We start from the raw sequence: 16937 nt of genomic DNA on the forward strand, positions 1-16937 counted from the left end.
GCTGACTAAAGCCAAGTTATAGTGCTGAGAAAGTATTTAAGAAGTCATTTCTTCTTTTCTCATATTATTTGAATAAATTTATTCTTTGGGCTTCATTTTTTAATATTTGTCAGAATTATTCAAACATTGAAAAGGGGGAAAATCACCACTTCTTGATATTCATTTTTCCCTCTGTGCCAAACAAATGTGATTTAGCAAAATACTATAAACTATAGGAACTCTGAAAATACTGGAATTTTAAGCATGACAGCTCATAATTTATCTATCAGTGTTTTCTGAGATCCAGAAAGCAGTATCTGGATGCATGGCTGAGTTATAATGACCATGGGAACTGGTTATGCCACCACCAGACATTCAAGTGTTCACCCTTCATTTTTATTAAGATGGCTTCAAGGCCAAGAAAAGGGCTGGATCATCTACTGTTGATTAATACTCCCCATCTGGCTGTGCTTTGGAAAGCCAGCGTGTCCTGCCTGGCAGACTCACAGTTTTGCATTCTCTTCAGGATAGCTTTGCTGACTTGTTAGCAATCACGAATAAGATAAAGTGTCTTCCTCTGAACCAGTCAACACCCTTTGCTTAATACAACTTGCTCGTCAGCTGTGACACTATTCTCCCAACACTGTCCTATAGATGCTGGACATCTGCAGGAGTCCCTTGGAGTTACCATTCTAATTCAATTTAATTCCACAAATTCAATAATCCCTCAGGAAATATATAAGGACCATAAGGAGTTGTAAACACACTACAATGTCTGGCCTCTAGGAGCTCACTGGTTCCTCAGGTGAGATGACCTGGTTCCTGGTCTAGAGTCACTGGGGAGCCAGGGTAGATGCCTTGGAGAGAGTGGTCACAGAGGGGTGACTGAATAACAGCACCAATACTCTTGCTTAGTGTGGCTACCTTGTCCCTTCCCCAAGAAGATGAAGGTAGAAATTCCTGGAGGACATGGGGCGAGGGGGACTTTTTGTGGGGCTCCAGTTTTTCTTCTGAATCAAGCTGATAGTCCCCCCAAAAGCAAAATCTCAATTCCTTATCAACGGAGCTGAAGTGGGTTCTATTTTTAGTAACACTGCTAGTGGGAACATCACTAAAGGAAAATTATTCCCTTTCCAGTCTCCATTTGTTGTCCTACGGATGTGTTATGCCTATTTTAGCTCTTTATCCCCTGGGACAGAGACAAAGGTAAACAAGTCCCTGACAGTACAATCAGCTTTAACTGCTGGCATGAGAAAAGTTCCTTGAAAGTCTGAAAGGTGCAACCCATCCCATCCTCCCAAAAGAGGAAGGATAAGAGGCACATAAGAGGTGCCTGAATTCAAGGGGACCTAGAAGAGTGCAAGGTGCTGCCCCCAAAGGATTGTCATCCAAGCAGAGTTAACAGCTGTGGAACAGACTTGTGTGCAGAGCAGGTGCACACAGGTGGATGTGACAGAGAGAAGCCAATGGGAGCCAGGAGGGAAGGGACCAACACCAGGCAGTGCCACTTGGCATCTCCCACAGAGCCAGATTCTTTATTTACATGACCTTTTATACTCGCCCCCAAAATCCCTTCTAAGAAGGTCATGCTGTCCCCCACTAAACTGGAGCTCATCAAGGTGAAATAAAAATTACCCAAGGTCTCATATCTCTTGGGTGGTGATGCTCAAATTGTCTGATGATTTTCAAATTATCCTTGGCCATGGGACACTTTAAAAAAAAAAAAAGGAAGTCTCTCTTACGCCATGGGAGCCCAGATAATCAAAAGTTGACTATATATCTATAGAACTATCCTTGCAGAAGAAACACCCCAGGGAAGTAGTCAGGTGATGGTGTGCTCTGGAATGAATGGAAGAGAAATCAACAGATCAAGGATGAGATTTCATTCAGAGAGGGTCCCCAGGGCAGCTTGACTTTCCAGCCTTTTTAAGGGTGAAACTACAGTTAGCAATTCCTCAATTCCTACTAGATAAACCAGGGAACTAAGGAACAAAAACCAAGTAAACATTTCTGGTCCCTAAATTTAAATTTTAAAATATACTTCCTTACTACAAAATTTTTATGTGTATACCACCAGGAAAAAAAAAAAAAAAAAGGTTATCTCCCTTTTTCCAGGTTTAATATCGAGCTCTCATGTTTGTCTGGCAGGACATAAAGCAGTTTTGGGGACTGTCCCTCAATGTTCTAAGGTTGCCACAGAAAGATGGTTGATATTCTCAGAGCTCTGCACCTGGAGAAAAGTTGACGGAGTCTCCAGCACAGTGACTCAAGTTTGATCACTGTCCTTCCTCCACTGTGTTCAAGGGGAAGTCAGTGACCACACACAGTCCTCTCTGAACAGGAAAACAGCTCTACCCGCTTCTGCAAGGGTCATCCTCAGAGATGGTTTGCCTGAAGGCAAGGATCTGGGGGGAAAAAAACTTGTTTTTTTTTTTTTTTTTTTTTTGGTTGAAGGCAAGCAAATGGATGAATCTTGCTGTACTTGAAAGCAAGTGTTATCTGGCACCCCTTCTTATGACACATTTCTGCTGAGGGTCTTACAAAACTTGTGAACCCTTATGTCAGGACAGATAAGACCACTGGTGAGTTTCCCTTATAAGTATTTCTGTAAGAAGAAGAGGTGCCGAAGGACTGACTGAGGCTTCTTACTCAACAGAGCAGCACAGTGCTACTGTCCCAAAGACACAAAGGCCAAGACAGTTTCTACTTTTTACTTTTAAAGCATAACTTAAGAGACAACTAGGAACATAGTAAGGACTATTAAGTGCTTTGATAACTTCATTTTATAAATCAGGTGATTTATGAATATTAATCTTTGTGTGCATGTGTGTGTGCGTGTGTATGTGCTGCTGGGTTGGAATCCAGGACCTTGTGCAGCCAGGCAAGGGCTCTACCCCTGAGCTGCACTCCCAGCCCTTAGTCTTTTAATATTATGAATAAAAATCTTTGAAAAATGAAAAGACTATATTAAAAGATCAGAGAACATGTACAGTAAATGCAGTTAATCACTTCTAATTTGACAATGTTCACACAAGGCTGATTTTCAATTTTTGCACATTAGTTTCATGTACTACTGATGACTCTGCACTGTGTCTTTTCCTGCAGGAAAATAAGAACAAGAAGCAATGCTCCCTCGGGATCCACCATCACATATGGAATGGGCTGAGAAAAGTCCCAAATGGAGAGCCCAAACCCAACCTCCAATAACAGATTTCTTTTCAATTTTAATGAGCTCAAATGCATTCATAATAAAAGATACGGTCATCCTCAGAGTCTTCTGTTAGCTGTTCAAGCCTTTCTCTTTTACATTATATACTTTCCCCTATACTGTCCTGAAAAATACTCAGAAAAGCTTAAGCTTTATTCATGATTTTAATAATATCTTTCATGCAATAATATGTAAACTAGTAATAAGTCTGAAAATGCTTTAAAAATACCAAGACCTACTAAATTGGAAGGCAACAGGGGAGTCACAATTGGCATGACCTTCAGATGTGCTGTATTACCAGTGTGAAGGTATGACTTGTGCATCTGTTCTGTCCTAACAGTATCAACAGCTATGACATGAACATCAAAACAGATTTTCAGTAATTTCTAATCTCATTTTATCCAAAAGCTTGAAGGCTACACTACATTAGGATTACATTGATATAATTAAATTGGAGAAAGAAAGATGAACCCAAATCTTCAGAGAGGATTCAGAAAAGACCAAGCACAAACAAAACTTGATCACTCATGTCTACTTCTTAGTATATTCCTCTCGACTCCCTGAAACGTGGAAAACGCCAGTGCCTGCTCCTGAGACACCTTCCTTGTTTCTCTCTGTGACTTAATTGCCAATTTTATACTAATGATTCCAATTTATGTCTCTATTCCAAATGTCTCATCTCAGCTTCAAACCCATCTGACCAAGCATCTACTTACTTTTTCCTTGAAGATGTCTCAAGGGCATCTCAAACCCAGTGTGTCCCAAACTGAACTCATTCACTGAGCACAGGAAAAAAAAAAGTCTTCCCTCATGCATTCTTTACCTCCCCCAACTCCTTCACCACAAAATCATGGAAGTGCTCTATCTAACTTTACATGAGTGCCAATCCTCCCTTTAAAAAGCCTTAGGCTGCTCTTAGGATCAAGCATCAGATGGTGCTGGGTCTCACAGCACCATGTGATGGAATCCTGCCCTCCTTCTATCCTCCTCTGCTCATTACCATCCAGCAACAGGACTTTCTGTTTCTCAAAGATACAAACTTCTTCCTCCCCCAACTTTCCAAAATAGGACTTTTCCTCTGGCTCTTATCCAAACTAGCTCTCCTCCGGTCTCTAGTCCTGACTTAGACATTCGTTGGAAAACATTCTTTAGCCATCTTTGTGGTGCTGATCACACACACAAGTACATCATTATTGCTGGCATAAATTTTTCCTACCCCCACTCCCAGATTATAAGCTCCCTGGCCACCAAATTACGAATTCCCATGCACAATCTGTACCTGGAAACCCAGAAGGTCTTCATGAGTACCTGTGACCAAATGAATACAGGGTCTAATGAGGCTTTCTGGGAATTCTCCCGGCCTTAGTCCTGACAGCACTGGTTCTTATTGAGTAGCTAATCTCAATCCAAATTTTGCAGCTTTTTTTTTTTTTTTTCTCTCAACACATATGTATCTGCTACATTCCTCAGGGGCCATAACTGGGAGGAGATAGGCCTGGAGTTTAATTCTGTACTGCACCTGTCTTGGTAAGTGGACTTTAGAAAGTGAACTGCCTCCCTGGCCCTCAGATTTTTTACTGTTGTCCAAAAAATTCTCTTCCCAGCCCTCACACTCTGATTCTGTGAATGTACACCATTCTCAACCCACAACCAAGTGTCGTTCACCACTGAAGCAAAACACCCCCCATTTAGCTGTGGAGTCCTCTGGGTTGTTCTTGCTTCGAGGTCTTTATCAGGGTCACTTGCATTTAAATACGTGATGTCTAAGAACCTCGGGTTTGAGTTCAGGCCTATCAAGCAGGGCATACAGCTGATAGATGCAAATACCTAGGCTCCTGCTCACTTCGTATTTCTTTCTGTGACTAACACTGAACGTGAGGATGGGGCCCAGTAAAGCCCACACCATTGGTTAGGATCTCAGCAGAAGCTTCCCAGGTTACTCAGTAAAGTCCAAAGCTCCCTCTAGTCCCAGTGCTCTCTGTGAGCCCTTACATTGTTCTAATCACACTGGCCCCCAGCTACTCAAACATTCCAAGCCCAGGACTACCTCATAGATGGTCTCCTCAGGGCCTTTGCACTTCCTGCTCTCCCTGCCTGGCGTACTCCTGAGTCAATCCGATGATTTCCTGCCTCACTTCATTCAGGTTTCAGCTCCATGTCAGACGTTATCAGAGGGATCTTCTTTGTCCATGCCACACAAACCCCATCCCAATTGCTTTTTGTCCTTGAGTCCTGCTTTACTTTTCTTCTTATTGTCACAACAAATAATACTATCTGCCTTCTCGAACTGAAATGTAAGGGTCATAAAGACAGGAACTTTGTTTTGTTTCCTATGACAGTTCCAGTAATAAAACAGTACACTTGGCAAGTACTCAGAAAATAGTTACTGAATGAGTAAAGGAAGAATGAATGATCCTCTAATAAAAATCAAGAGGGAGCAGGATTAAGACTCTTCCAAGGCAAAGTTGCAGGAGCTTTTGAAACTCGGCAGGGTGGAGCCATGGAGGACTTGGAGGAGCAACTTAGGTTGCTCTACGCCAAGGCAGGAGAGCCAAGACACAGCCCTGCATTCAGGAAACAGAAGGGTGAGCTAAGTTGATGGGATGAATCCCCAGAGCCTGCCACACAAGCCAGCAGCTGGGTCTCCTGCCAAATGAGCAGAAGAGTCACTGGCAGCTGTGGAGGAGAACAGGGAATCCCCAGGGCAGTATCTGTAGACATGAGAATCAGGACACAGGTGGCCTTATTACCTGGAGATGGATGGCATGTGCTGTCTTTTTCATCTGTCTTCTTTACATCCTGCCTTTTAAAATCATTTAGCCAAATTCCAAAATTAAGGCATCTGTGAACTAGTTCACAATTTCACTATCACACCTCTTCCTCCAAACTTTGACACAGGCAATCCCCTGTATTACTTTATTTTAAGACTTTTATTCTTGCAGAAAATACCTGGAGTCTTACCCAATGGCTCTCTAGCCCATGAGTTCCTTGAGAGAAGCATAACTAGAAGGGAGTCTCTATATGAATGCTCCCTTTGCTCCCAACCCCAATATCCACCATTACAGTGACGTATCACTTAATATTCTTAACCTCAACTTCTAGTTTTAATACATGGCTTCAAACATCATGCTCCAAAAGCCCAGCCTCCTAATGCTCCCAGTGCACTGTGTACAGTCCACCCTACTCCCTCCCTCTTCAAATGTGGGAGGAGGGCTCCTTCTTTCCTCTCGGGTCTCAGCTTAAATGCACCAGAGATCTTCACTGACCATCTGCTTTGCTTATTTATATGTTTACTATTCATCTTCCCCATCTAGCATGCAAACTTTTGCTCAGATCCTCACCCAATCCCCAGCTGCCAGTACACAATATTTCTTGAATTACTTGTTGATTAACAAACTTCCTACCAAGTTCAAGTTCACTATTTTATGCATATTATCAGAAATTTCACATATCAGTAAATAAATCATAAATACAGAGGACATGCTTTCCTACACAGTGTTCTACATTATCACTGTGTAAGACGTGTCTCCTATTTGACAAAATGGCTCATAAGTATAATCTAATAGCATCTGCAGCATCATCTCCCTAAGTAATTATTTGTCGAGCAAATGAATAAAAATAATTTTATCCAAAACTATTGATGGAGATCTATAAAAGAAAATTAAGTTGTAATATTTTTCTTCAACTTTTAAAAGGAAACCAAAAATTTTTTAAATTTTAATTATGGATCATTTTTGTAGAAATACAGTAGTGGCAGAAAGATTGAAACTGGCACTCAAAAATCATCGCAAAAGGCTGCTGCTGCAGTGAGTTTAATAATTCCATTGTAGTAGTCTCATACAGTGTTTTGAGATAATGAAAAGACTACAGAAGTATAATGACAATCCACATTCCTCCTTCCTGTGAAACAAATCAATTCATCTCTATGAAAGCTCAACACTGTGAGGGAGTTTATTTTTCTTTGGAAAAAAGTAACATCAGAAAGTTCAAAACTTAGGATCTTTTTTGCTTTTGTTTTGCAGGCTTGGTGAGCACCTGAGGAGACATCCTCTAGGAGGGACATTCTACTTCCCAGCACAACCTGGGCCCAGATCACCAGTGGGGACTGAACCAGGAACAAAATCAATAGGGGCCTACCTCACTTGGGTTACAGGGACAGGGCTCACTGCAGGGCCACCAGCACAAGTCAGGCTATAGTCAGATCACTCCATGACGCCAGGACCTCAGAATGGAGGCTACAGAGGCAGGGCTGTCAGAGGACTGGGCTCTGCAACTTGGGGCTCTGTCTCCCATTCCCTCTACTCCAAGTCATTCCACACGGTGGCCTAAGGAGTCCCCTCACAGGAGGCATGTATGGTTGGCTTCAAAAAAACCATTCACAAGCTAATTTTCTTTCTGTAACGGGCCCCTCTCTGCACACTCAGAAATACCTCTACATAAATTTCAAATCTGGAGTGAGTGGTTCATTGTGTTTTGGAATGTACTAGTCTACGCTCTAAAAGAGACTTTTGGGTCACAAAGGGACACAATCATCAATTAGCCTAAGCTAGTGTTCATTTCGATGTGGTAGCTTTTCTATTTAAAAACAACAAACAAGTAAAAACCAGTCTAGTGAGGGCATGGAGAGGGATGGGTATTTCCATGCACTGTCCAGCCCAATTTCACTTTTTCTGAAAAATCAGCTTGGCACTGAGCATCTTAAGTATTGAAACATTCATGTCCTTAAACTCAGGAATTACCTTTCCCTGGATCTTGCTTAAAGAAATAATCTGATAAAATTCATAAGATGTTATATAAATAAATGGAGATCTATAAAAGAAAATCAAGTTGTAATATTTTTCTTCAGCTTTTAAAAGGAAACCAAAGTCTTTGCCTGCTCCCCAAAGAAACCTGAAATTTGGACAAAAATTTCATCAAAGTGCCATTTATAATATCAAATATTTTAGAAGGGCCTAAAGGTCCAATTTTAAGAGACCAGTTAATAAATTATGAGATATATATATCCAATATAATATATATAATAATTCAATATTCTACAAACATTAATAAAGTTGCCTAGAAGTTGAAAAATATTTAGGATATAAGGTTAAGCTAACAGAGTAGGTTGTAATACTAACTGTGAAAAAAATTCATTAAAAATAAGGAAGAAGTTATGATTACACAAATGGTATGCCTTTACGCCATGTACAAACAGAGAAACAACATGTATCCCATTTGTTTACAATAAAAAAAAAAAAAAATAAGGAAGAAGAAAATGCCAAAATGTTACAGGTGTCTTTGAGTCATAGGATTATAGGTAAATTTTCTTCCTGAATTTTTGATATTTAATATATTTTTCATAGTTTTTGTGGGGACTGTGGATTGCTTTTATGATTAGAAATAACACCATCTCTTCGGAAACACTAATATATTACAAACACTTGCACATATATATTCACTGAGCCTATCTGAGTCACGTTGCCAAGGGAGCCAAAATTTGTGTCTCTCCTCTGCCAACATCGGCTTAGAGAGAGTACTGAAATCTTTGGATTCACCCTACATTTCAGCCGGAAGATGCTGATTCTCAAAAGGAAAATATTTTCTCTTCAGTACCTCTGTGATCATTTCACTATTTCCAGAAGAGCGTGCATTATTTTTGTTTCATAAGACTCCAAAATTCTTTTCATCTCTACCAGCTTTACTTCACCGCATTGCAATCATTTGTTTACATCTGGCTCTTATTAGATTATGAGATTTGATTCTTGAGTCATTAGATTATAAAACTGAACCCCTAATCTCAAGGATCTCACAATCCAATGGGAACAAAAACATGAACATTATCTGAACCCCAGAGGGCCAGACAGCCCCACTTCAGGCTGCTGCTAGTCTACCTGCTCCAGCAGGAATCCCACTAGTCTGGCCTTCTTCTAGATAAGCAATATTAAGATAAGGAATCATAGGATTAATCCTGCTTCAATCCAGAGCAACGTTCCCAAATCACCCAACACAAGCCCAAATCCTACCAGAAATTCCTCACTCTCTCCTAACAAGACGGGGTACATTCTCCCTCTCTGTAAGGAGCAGCAGGCATGTGTTCAACAGGTGAGTTCCTGCAGGTGATTGGGTGGAGGGTGGTAAGTTCTTAGTCCTGCCCAGGATGCCCTCTGCCTCTCTCTGCTCATGCATATTCATCAGCACTCACCTCTTGCTGGAGGCCTCTCCCAGTTAGCCTTCTGCCTCTGAGAGGGTCGCTATAACATTTACATTCAGCTGTGGCTATTAATTTTGTATTTCATCACACTAGCTGACACTGCAGTCTTAGTTGCTCTCAGATTCTTCCAACTCTAAAATTATATTTTTTCTGTTATGTTAAGTTTTATGCATGGTTGTCTTACTTCCCCAAATAGGCTATAAGATTCTCACAAATACATCTATTGTCACAGACGTTCTCAGCGCCCTTCCTCTTTTTTGTGTGTGCGTGCACACACGTACACACACAGAAGAGAGACTTCTGTACACATATCTGATTGTACATCTAAGCAGATACAAGTGTTCCTTTGCATTTGTTGGTGCATGATATGTGATTCATATTCTATCCTTTCATTTACAGCAGCTTCAAATATAGACCTTTGAAACTTAAGCGTGTTCCACATGCCTACATTCAGCACGTGCTGTATTCTTTCTCTCTCCCTCTCCCTCCTTATTTTTCATATTTCAGGACAAAGTGTGAGTATCAAGGTAACTTCAGGCCACAGCAGTTGGCAGAGGTTCCTTTTAAACTGAAGTCGGTGACTAAAATTAAGCTTTCTAAACATCTGACTTGCTGACGTGTCTATCCTGCATAATGATAGAGATGCTGCATGGAAGGTCAAAAGCCTACTAGGTCATTAAGTTTCTGCCAAAGCTGAGTATAATTTTGCTGGACAAGTCTCTTCAGACGGTCTTCTCTCATCTCGCACTCAGAGGTCTTAGCAGATAGCTCACTGCTTTCTTTCACAACCTGATACCCCTGTTAATTTCCCCATTTCTACACTCAGACTTGAAATTGACCTTGCCCTGCTAGGACTAGAATGCCTCCTCGACAATTTAGGCTGAATTCTAGATTCAGACAGACCTGGGACTCTGTGCCAGCTCTTTCACATTCTGGTCTGGCTCTAGGAGCTCAGGCAAGCAAGTTAATCTCTCTAAGCCTTCATTTCCTATCTCAAAAAAGGGAGGGGGCATAATATTTACCTTTCCAGGACTGTAATGAAGGTTCAGTGAGATCATATATCTAAAGTACATGGTAGATGCTCTATGTATGTTAGCTCTTCTTTCTCACAGTGCCTGATAAGGAATAGAATCCAATCCCCTGCTGAGAAGCTATATATTCCATATTCTTATTGACTTATACCAGGAAGGACTTTCAAAGTCAGAGCAGATGGTAGAGATCCTGTTCTCAGATCAACAATCAAAAGTCAGTTATTCTATTGATTTGTCCACCTGCTCAACTTCCTGATACTGCCCCCAATTCCTTTCCTCACTATACCCCAACCCCCAAACCAAGAATCCATGTGACATTCTTTGCTAAAGTTTTCCTTGGCATCCTTATCCATCTTGTCTCTGAGCATGGATATGCTTCACCTTCACTCTAGTAACCTGTAATCTATGCCTTCTGTCTGACCTGGACTTCTGGAAGCCTGGTTGCACAACAGAAGGCCTTTTGAGCCCATCATCCAGTTTGGATACAGTGGATTCTGACCTTGGGTTTGAGAGATGGTATTGCATAGTGGTTACATACCAGGCTATGGTGTCAGATTTCCAGGTTTTAAATTTCAGATTTACCACTTAATAACAACAAAATCTTAAGTAAACCTACCTCTTCTAACTTTTAGTTTTCTTATGTTAGAGGGATGTTATGAGGTTTAAATAATACAAATAATGCAAAGTATGCAACAAAGGACATGCAATACCAGGTAGGTTCTCAGAAAAAGTCAGTTCTACACATGCCTCTAAGACTCAGAGTGACCACTGGTTGCCTTTCTACACAATCTAGTTGTTGTTAACCTATCCACCATCATGCACAACCATTTCACCTGCTGGGCCAGCTTCTCTTCTGGTCCCTTGACCCCATTTCATTCCACAGATGCTTCTATTAACACAGATACTCCTTCATCCTGACTTACAACCTCACCAGACATTGACGATGCTGCTTAAACAGTTTCTGCCTGTACTCTAGGTTGGGATCCAATATCGTATGCTACCTAAGAGCTAATCCTAACCTGTGCCAGCTGCTCTCCTCTGCCCAACTCCAACAAACCCAATGAAGTTGCATAAATAATATTTCTGTGTTCATCACGTCACTTCCCCCATTTGAGCTTTCTCTGGCTGTACAATGCCCAAAGCAAAGGTTCCATAATAACCAGATGTGCAGCTTCTGAAAATAAAATCCCTAGGCTGGAAATAAGGCACAGGGATTTGCTAATAGTACACAGACATGGACAAATGGGGACTCCTTGTTCAATATTATTGTGAAAATCACACTTCTCTTAACAAGTCTAGGCAGGAGGGAATTATTTCATCACTGAATATCACCTTGGTTAGGAGGAAGGTCCCACTATTGGAATTTAAATGGTTTTGGGTACCTGAGTTGCCTCTATGGGCAAACTCCACCTCTTTGTGTAGGAGAGAGAAATTATCGCCAGTAAGAGACATATTAATTTTAATCGGCAGCATCGATTTCTTGAAACAATCACAATCCTATGGAAACTCAATAAAATTGTCCATCTTGGACCAGCCTCCTCCTCCCCATCCAGCTACCACCAGAACCACATACACACAAAGTTGGGCACAAGATCTGGTTTGAGATTATCACAGAAGCAATCTCTGCCAGACATAGAGACTGATTCAATAACCACCAAGCAGGGTCACTCAGAATCCTTCAAAAAGAGTCATAAATAGAACCTAGAAGAGACAGGATCTTTCTCCCTATGGACCCCAACCCAAGAATGTAGGCTTCTAACTCAATAGTGATTTTTTTCTGTATATAGAAAGAAGGTCTCAGAATAAAGTCAATCCAGAGAGAAGTGGAGCTAAGAAATGAGAAGGGGAAGAAAGAACCCTGATAAGTCATGTGAATCTCTGGTTCCAGCTGTAACTAAAACAAGGTCCACTTTTGTACTTTCCATTCATGTCTGTCAATAAATCCTGTTTTGATTAACCTAGTTAAATGTAGTTTCTTTGTGCACATAATCAAATGAATCCTGACCAATTCCCTCACACAAAAACACAGGGCAGGGTGGTGGCAGGGGGGACTCCACCACCCTTGGTGCAGTTGGTGTTCAGGAAAGAGTGAGGTGGATACTGCAGAAGGTAATGTATAGATTCACATTTGGCTACACTCCTATGCCTTCTGCGTAATTTAACTTCTGGTGATAAGGTTTCCAAAATACAACTTGCTACTGGCACACACTCCACTAGTTAACACTGTGATAAAAATAGCCCAAGAATGCTTACCTTATTATATAAGTTATGGATATTTACTTTTTCCAGCTGTACTCAAAGTTCTCGGACTAGTCTTATCAATCACTCTGTGATAATCAAACTCCCAGAAATCTGTTGGGGAAGGGGAAAGAGGTGAGGTGGGGAGAAGTAAGAATTGGAGCAATCAGAATGAACATACATGCTCTGAATTCAAAGTCCTTCTGGAGGTCTCAATTTCATAATTGGAGATCTTTGTCTTTGAGAATGTAAGCTAAATTTTGACTTAAGATATTCAACTTCCACAGAAATCTGACGCCAACCTTATCCCTCTCTCCTTTTTACTCAGGAGTTTCCAAACATGCATTAGCTTCTGCTAGCTCTATAAATCCTGCAGAAAGGCAATGGCACATCCTGGTACAAACAACCTTTGCAGTACTAGTCTTGGTTTGTCACCTTTCTGCTCTAATTACCTCTGAGGGTTGTTATGAAAATCAATTGCCATTATTTGTGAACACTCATTGGAAACCATCAAGTACCAAGTGAAAATTGGTATTTATTATTTTATTCTGTATTGTCAACTCAGATAATGAATGATGGGCCAGATGCCCCAGGCCAGATCGCCTTTATTACTTGCCAGCACAGCCATTATCCCTGCCTTCCAACCAACACATCCTCCAACCTAAAGTCATACCCCCCACACACATTCTGATTTCTCCTGCCTTTAATTCCACCAGGACCCATCATGCAGCATTTTAAAAGAATGTAAAGATCGCCAGTCTAAAGTACTTTTTCTTCCACAAAGGTCAAGAAACTTGTCCTGGGCCATATAATCAGTGGCTCAGTCAAGATGACAGCTCCCCATTTCTTGCCTTTTGCAAAATAACATACTGTTCCCTGGTCTGCAGCAGCTCCCTGAGGCTTACAGATACCACAGGTGCTAGGTGATCTCTGGCATATTTACCATATCCCTCATCACCAGCCCAGAGCCTACCATCAGAGTCTGTCAGGTAGCATGACACCCCAGCAAGGGCTCTTTGACGTTCTCTGAATGCTGGGTCACATATCAAACCTCAGTACACAAAAAATATTTTAAGTACAGAAACAAGTGGATAAACTTGATAAAACTGCAAACCACATATTCCTCAGTAAAAGGTCTATCTCATTGCAGGTTTGTTTTTCTGTCACTACACAAGTTCTTTTTTCCCAATATATTTTGCTTGACAAAAACTCCCCAGCTATCTCCTATCTAGAGTGAGTAACAATTCATGAAAATTATTTTTAAACTGCCTCCTCTTTTAAATTCTACATCATTTGATAAATAATGTGAAGATGTATCACTTACTATGAGGACTTAATATTATCTTTTTTTGCTTAAGAAATAAGAAGATGACTTTCACTTTTATCTTTGTTCTTTTCAGTTTCTCTACATAAAATATGAATTTCTTTTTCCTTATGGTAAGATTTCCCATGGGAATGAGAGAGTTTAACTAATCCATTGAGATTCACTCACCCTATATGTCAGTAGTTATCCTTCTCTGTCCAATGAGCTATTGTCAAAATCCTGAAACTAAGCAAGTCCAAATATAGCAATGTAACTCTTGGAGCATTCTAAACTTCTCTAAAAATTCTTCCAAGTTGAAATGACAAGTGCACCCATCCTTTTCTACTGCAGTCCTTCCTGATCTTGTAAATCTTTCTGATTTCAGGTGTCTTACGGATACTCTGTATTTACCTAGACCTGCATCAGAAGCAACAGGTAAAGCCTTCTCTGTCCCAACTGCCTGGAAATTGCATACAGAGACTTTCTATGTATCTATTTCCTCTTTAGTGAAGGCTTTCCCAGACTAGATATAAAGATAATTACATAACCAGGGTTACAAATTATAACTAAATCATCTCATAATTTTGAGCTATCTAATAGGACTTAGGAGGACTGAAAAGGGGGAGGGAAAAGAGGGGAATAATGAACTAAAATGGATTTCCATGCATGTATGAGTGTGTCGGGATGAACCCAATTACTACGTATAACTATAAAGCTCTAATTAAAAGAAAGGAAGTTTCTTAACACTTCAGTATACATTTTTAAGAGTAAAGCACTCATAAAATTGCTTAAACATTGAACTACTGTGTCTACTTAAAAGAAGCACTATTTTCTTTCTAGAAGAACTCCTATTTCTCACTTGAGCTATTGAAAAGCATGAAACTACAACCAAATGCTTGGTATGGGTAAAAAGTAGTGGGAAAATAAAGCAAAGTTTAAAAAGTTTCAAAATTCAGCCTACTTTTCACAAAATGGTATTATGTTCTAGTATAGCAGCTGAAAAACACCTGAAGGTCATTTTATGTGTTTCCATAATGCAAGAAATGACAAACCATTAAAATAAATAGCACTCACGGGCATTGCTACTATTTATGCAAAAAAACAAAATACTACAGAAAGTGAACATCTGAACTTGGTTTGACTGCAAAACCAAAAAAGTTCAATACTCTTACTGACAAAAAATATTTGTTAATTTCTGAAATATCCACAACTGCTTCTGAACGTTTTCAGAAGAAAGGACAAGGTAATGCCAACATATTTAGTTTTGAAATACAACACACTAAAGTGTAAAGGGACAGATTCTAATTACTCAGTTATATATATATTTATATTGTGAAGCATCTACCTTTCTTTCTGACATTACCAATGTCTGCTATGAACAATGATCTTTTACACCAAACACACACACACACACACACACACACACACACACACACACACACACACACACACTTCTCTAAATCAAAGGGCAGCAAACACTAACCGAGAGCCTGCGCCTACACAATATGAAGTGTTGGCTTTGAACAATTAATTATTGCAAAAGAATGATTAATGAAGCAAATCTTGCAAGCCCTCAGTCTTTTCTCTTAAGGACAGACTTTACAGGGAAAACAGTAATGCTGAATTTAGCAAATAATTGCTTTCACCTCCCCATTTATGCCTATGTAGGTGCAACCACACAGAGATACTGCTTCAGGAACCCCTACCCACACTTTGTTCTACCATATATTAACGCCATGGACATCTTTACAGAGACTGCTGACTCTCTGGAACCGAAACAAAGGAGGGTGTAGCTTGGAGAAACCTGGCGTACCAGAACTCCGGGTTTTCGGAGGCTGCCCCGCAAGGCTTTTTTGCGCTCTGGGGACTGAGGAGTCCTGAACTGATGGCGGACTTGGTTTATTTCCCAAACTTCAGGCGTCTGTGTTTATCCTAACTCTGGAGGCTGAGGCGGAGGGAAAGGGAGGAGGCTGAAGGAGCGCGGTTTCAGCCACAGGGCTTGCCCACCTACCTCCCCACGCCCAGCAGCACTCTTTCCTTCCCCCTCACCTGTCGTGCGCGCGGAGCCTGGGGGTTCGGATGACCTCTGGGTTCTCGCTCCAGGAGCTGTCCCGACGTCGGGCGCCTCCGGAGGCAGCGAAGGAGGCGGCGGGGTCGGGGGCGTCAGCAGGAATTCCGGCAGCCGCGAGCAGCCGCGGTCTCCCTCCCCATCCCAGCGGGGCTCCGGCAGCGGACGCGGCGCGGTCACCCGGGGCGGATGAGTCAGGCGAGGGGGCGGGCTGAGGGGGTGCGGGCGCCCCTACCCCCGCGCCTGGGTGACGCGGGCGGCCTCGGACCCGGGGGCGCGCCACAGCTTGTGCCCGCCGGGGGCTGAGGGGTCTCCGGTCACCGCCATCGGGCGCGCAGAGTCCAAGCGCCCCTGCCCTCCGAGGGCACCGAGAGCGACGAGCGAGGCAGCGTCAAGGGACCATAGCTCACGCGTCGCCGCTGCTGCCAAGAAAGACAAAAGGTATCTGGGTCTGGGAGGGAAAGTTTTCTGCTGGCTCCGGACGGATCCCAGCCCCGAACCTCAAGCCCTAACCTCAAAGGGGAGAACTGGGGGAGGGGTTCGGGGCGGGCTCCCAGGAGCGTCGCCGCGCGCTCGGGACTGGTGTGGTGCCAGTCGCGGCGCCACCCACGACCCGTGGGAACTCCTCGGGCCCTGCCGCCCCTCTCTTCCTGGCGAATGCTCACAGGATCCACTCCTTCCCCTCCAGGACTCCCAGTCCCGCCGAGGCGCACCCGAGTCGTAAAGTTGTACTTCTAGAGTCCAGATCAGCCTCAGACAAAATCCATCTTGGAGAACAAAGTACCGCTTTCAGGCGCCCTTCGCAGGGCTGAAGGCCAGCGGGCGGAAGCGGACACACCCACTCGCCTCTGTTGCCGCCGGACCTGGGTTCCAGAGTCGGAGATCCCGGCTCGCGGTTCCCTACTGCACTGGTGGAGCCC

The 16937-nt window shown here is 42.2% G+C and overlaps 1 protein-coding gene across 3 annotated transcripts in view; it reads right to left on the reverse strand.

Moving 5' to 3' along the window:
- The window catches only part of TMEM200A (transmembrane protein 200A), a 74499-nt gene extending 57792 nt beyond the window's left edge, over positions 1-16707 (reverse strand). For 2 of the 3 annotated variants that reach the window (XM_079146598.1, XM_079146597.1), the window contains exon 1: positions 15999-16707. The gene's annotated coding sequence lies outside the window, so the exon portion shown is untranslated. Of the gene's footprint in view, positions 1-749; positions 770-15998 lie in introns of those variants that run through there. The other variant, XM_079146599.1, reaches the window with a different exon arrangement.
- Between the last annotated feature and the right edge of the window lie 230 nt (positions 16708-16937).

The sequence above is a fragment of the Sciurus vulgaris genome, assembly GCF_902686455.1.
Source record: "Sciurus vulgaris genome assembly, chromosome: 7".
Taxonomy (NCBI): domain Eukaryota; kingdom Metazoa; phylum Chordata; class Mammalia; order Rodentia; family Sciuridae; genus Sciurus; species Sciurus vulgaris.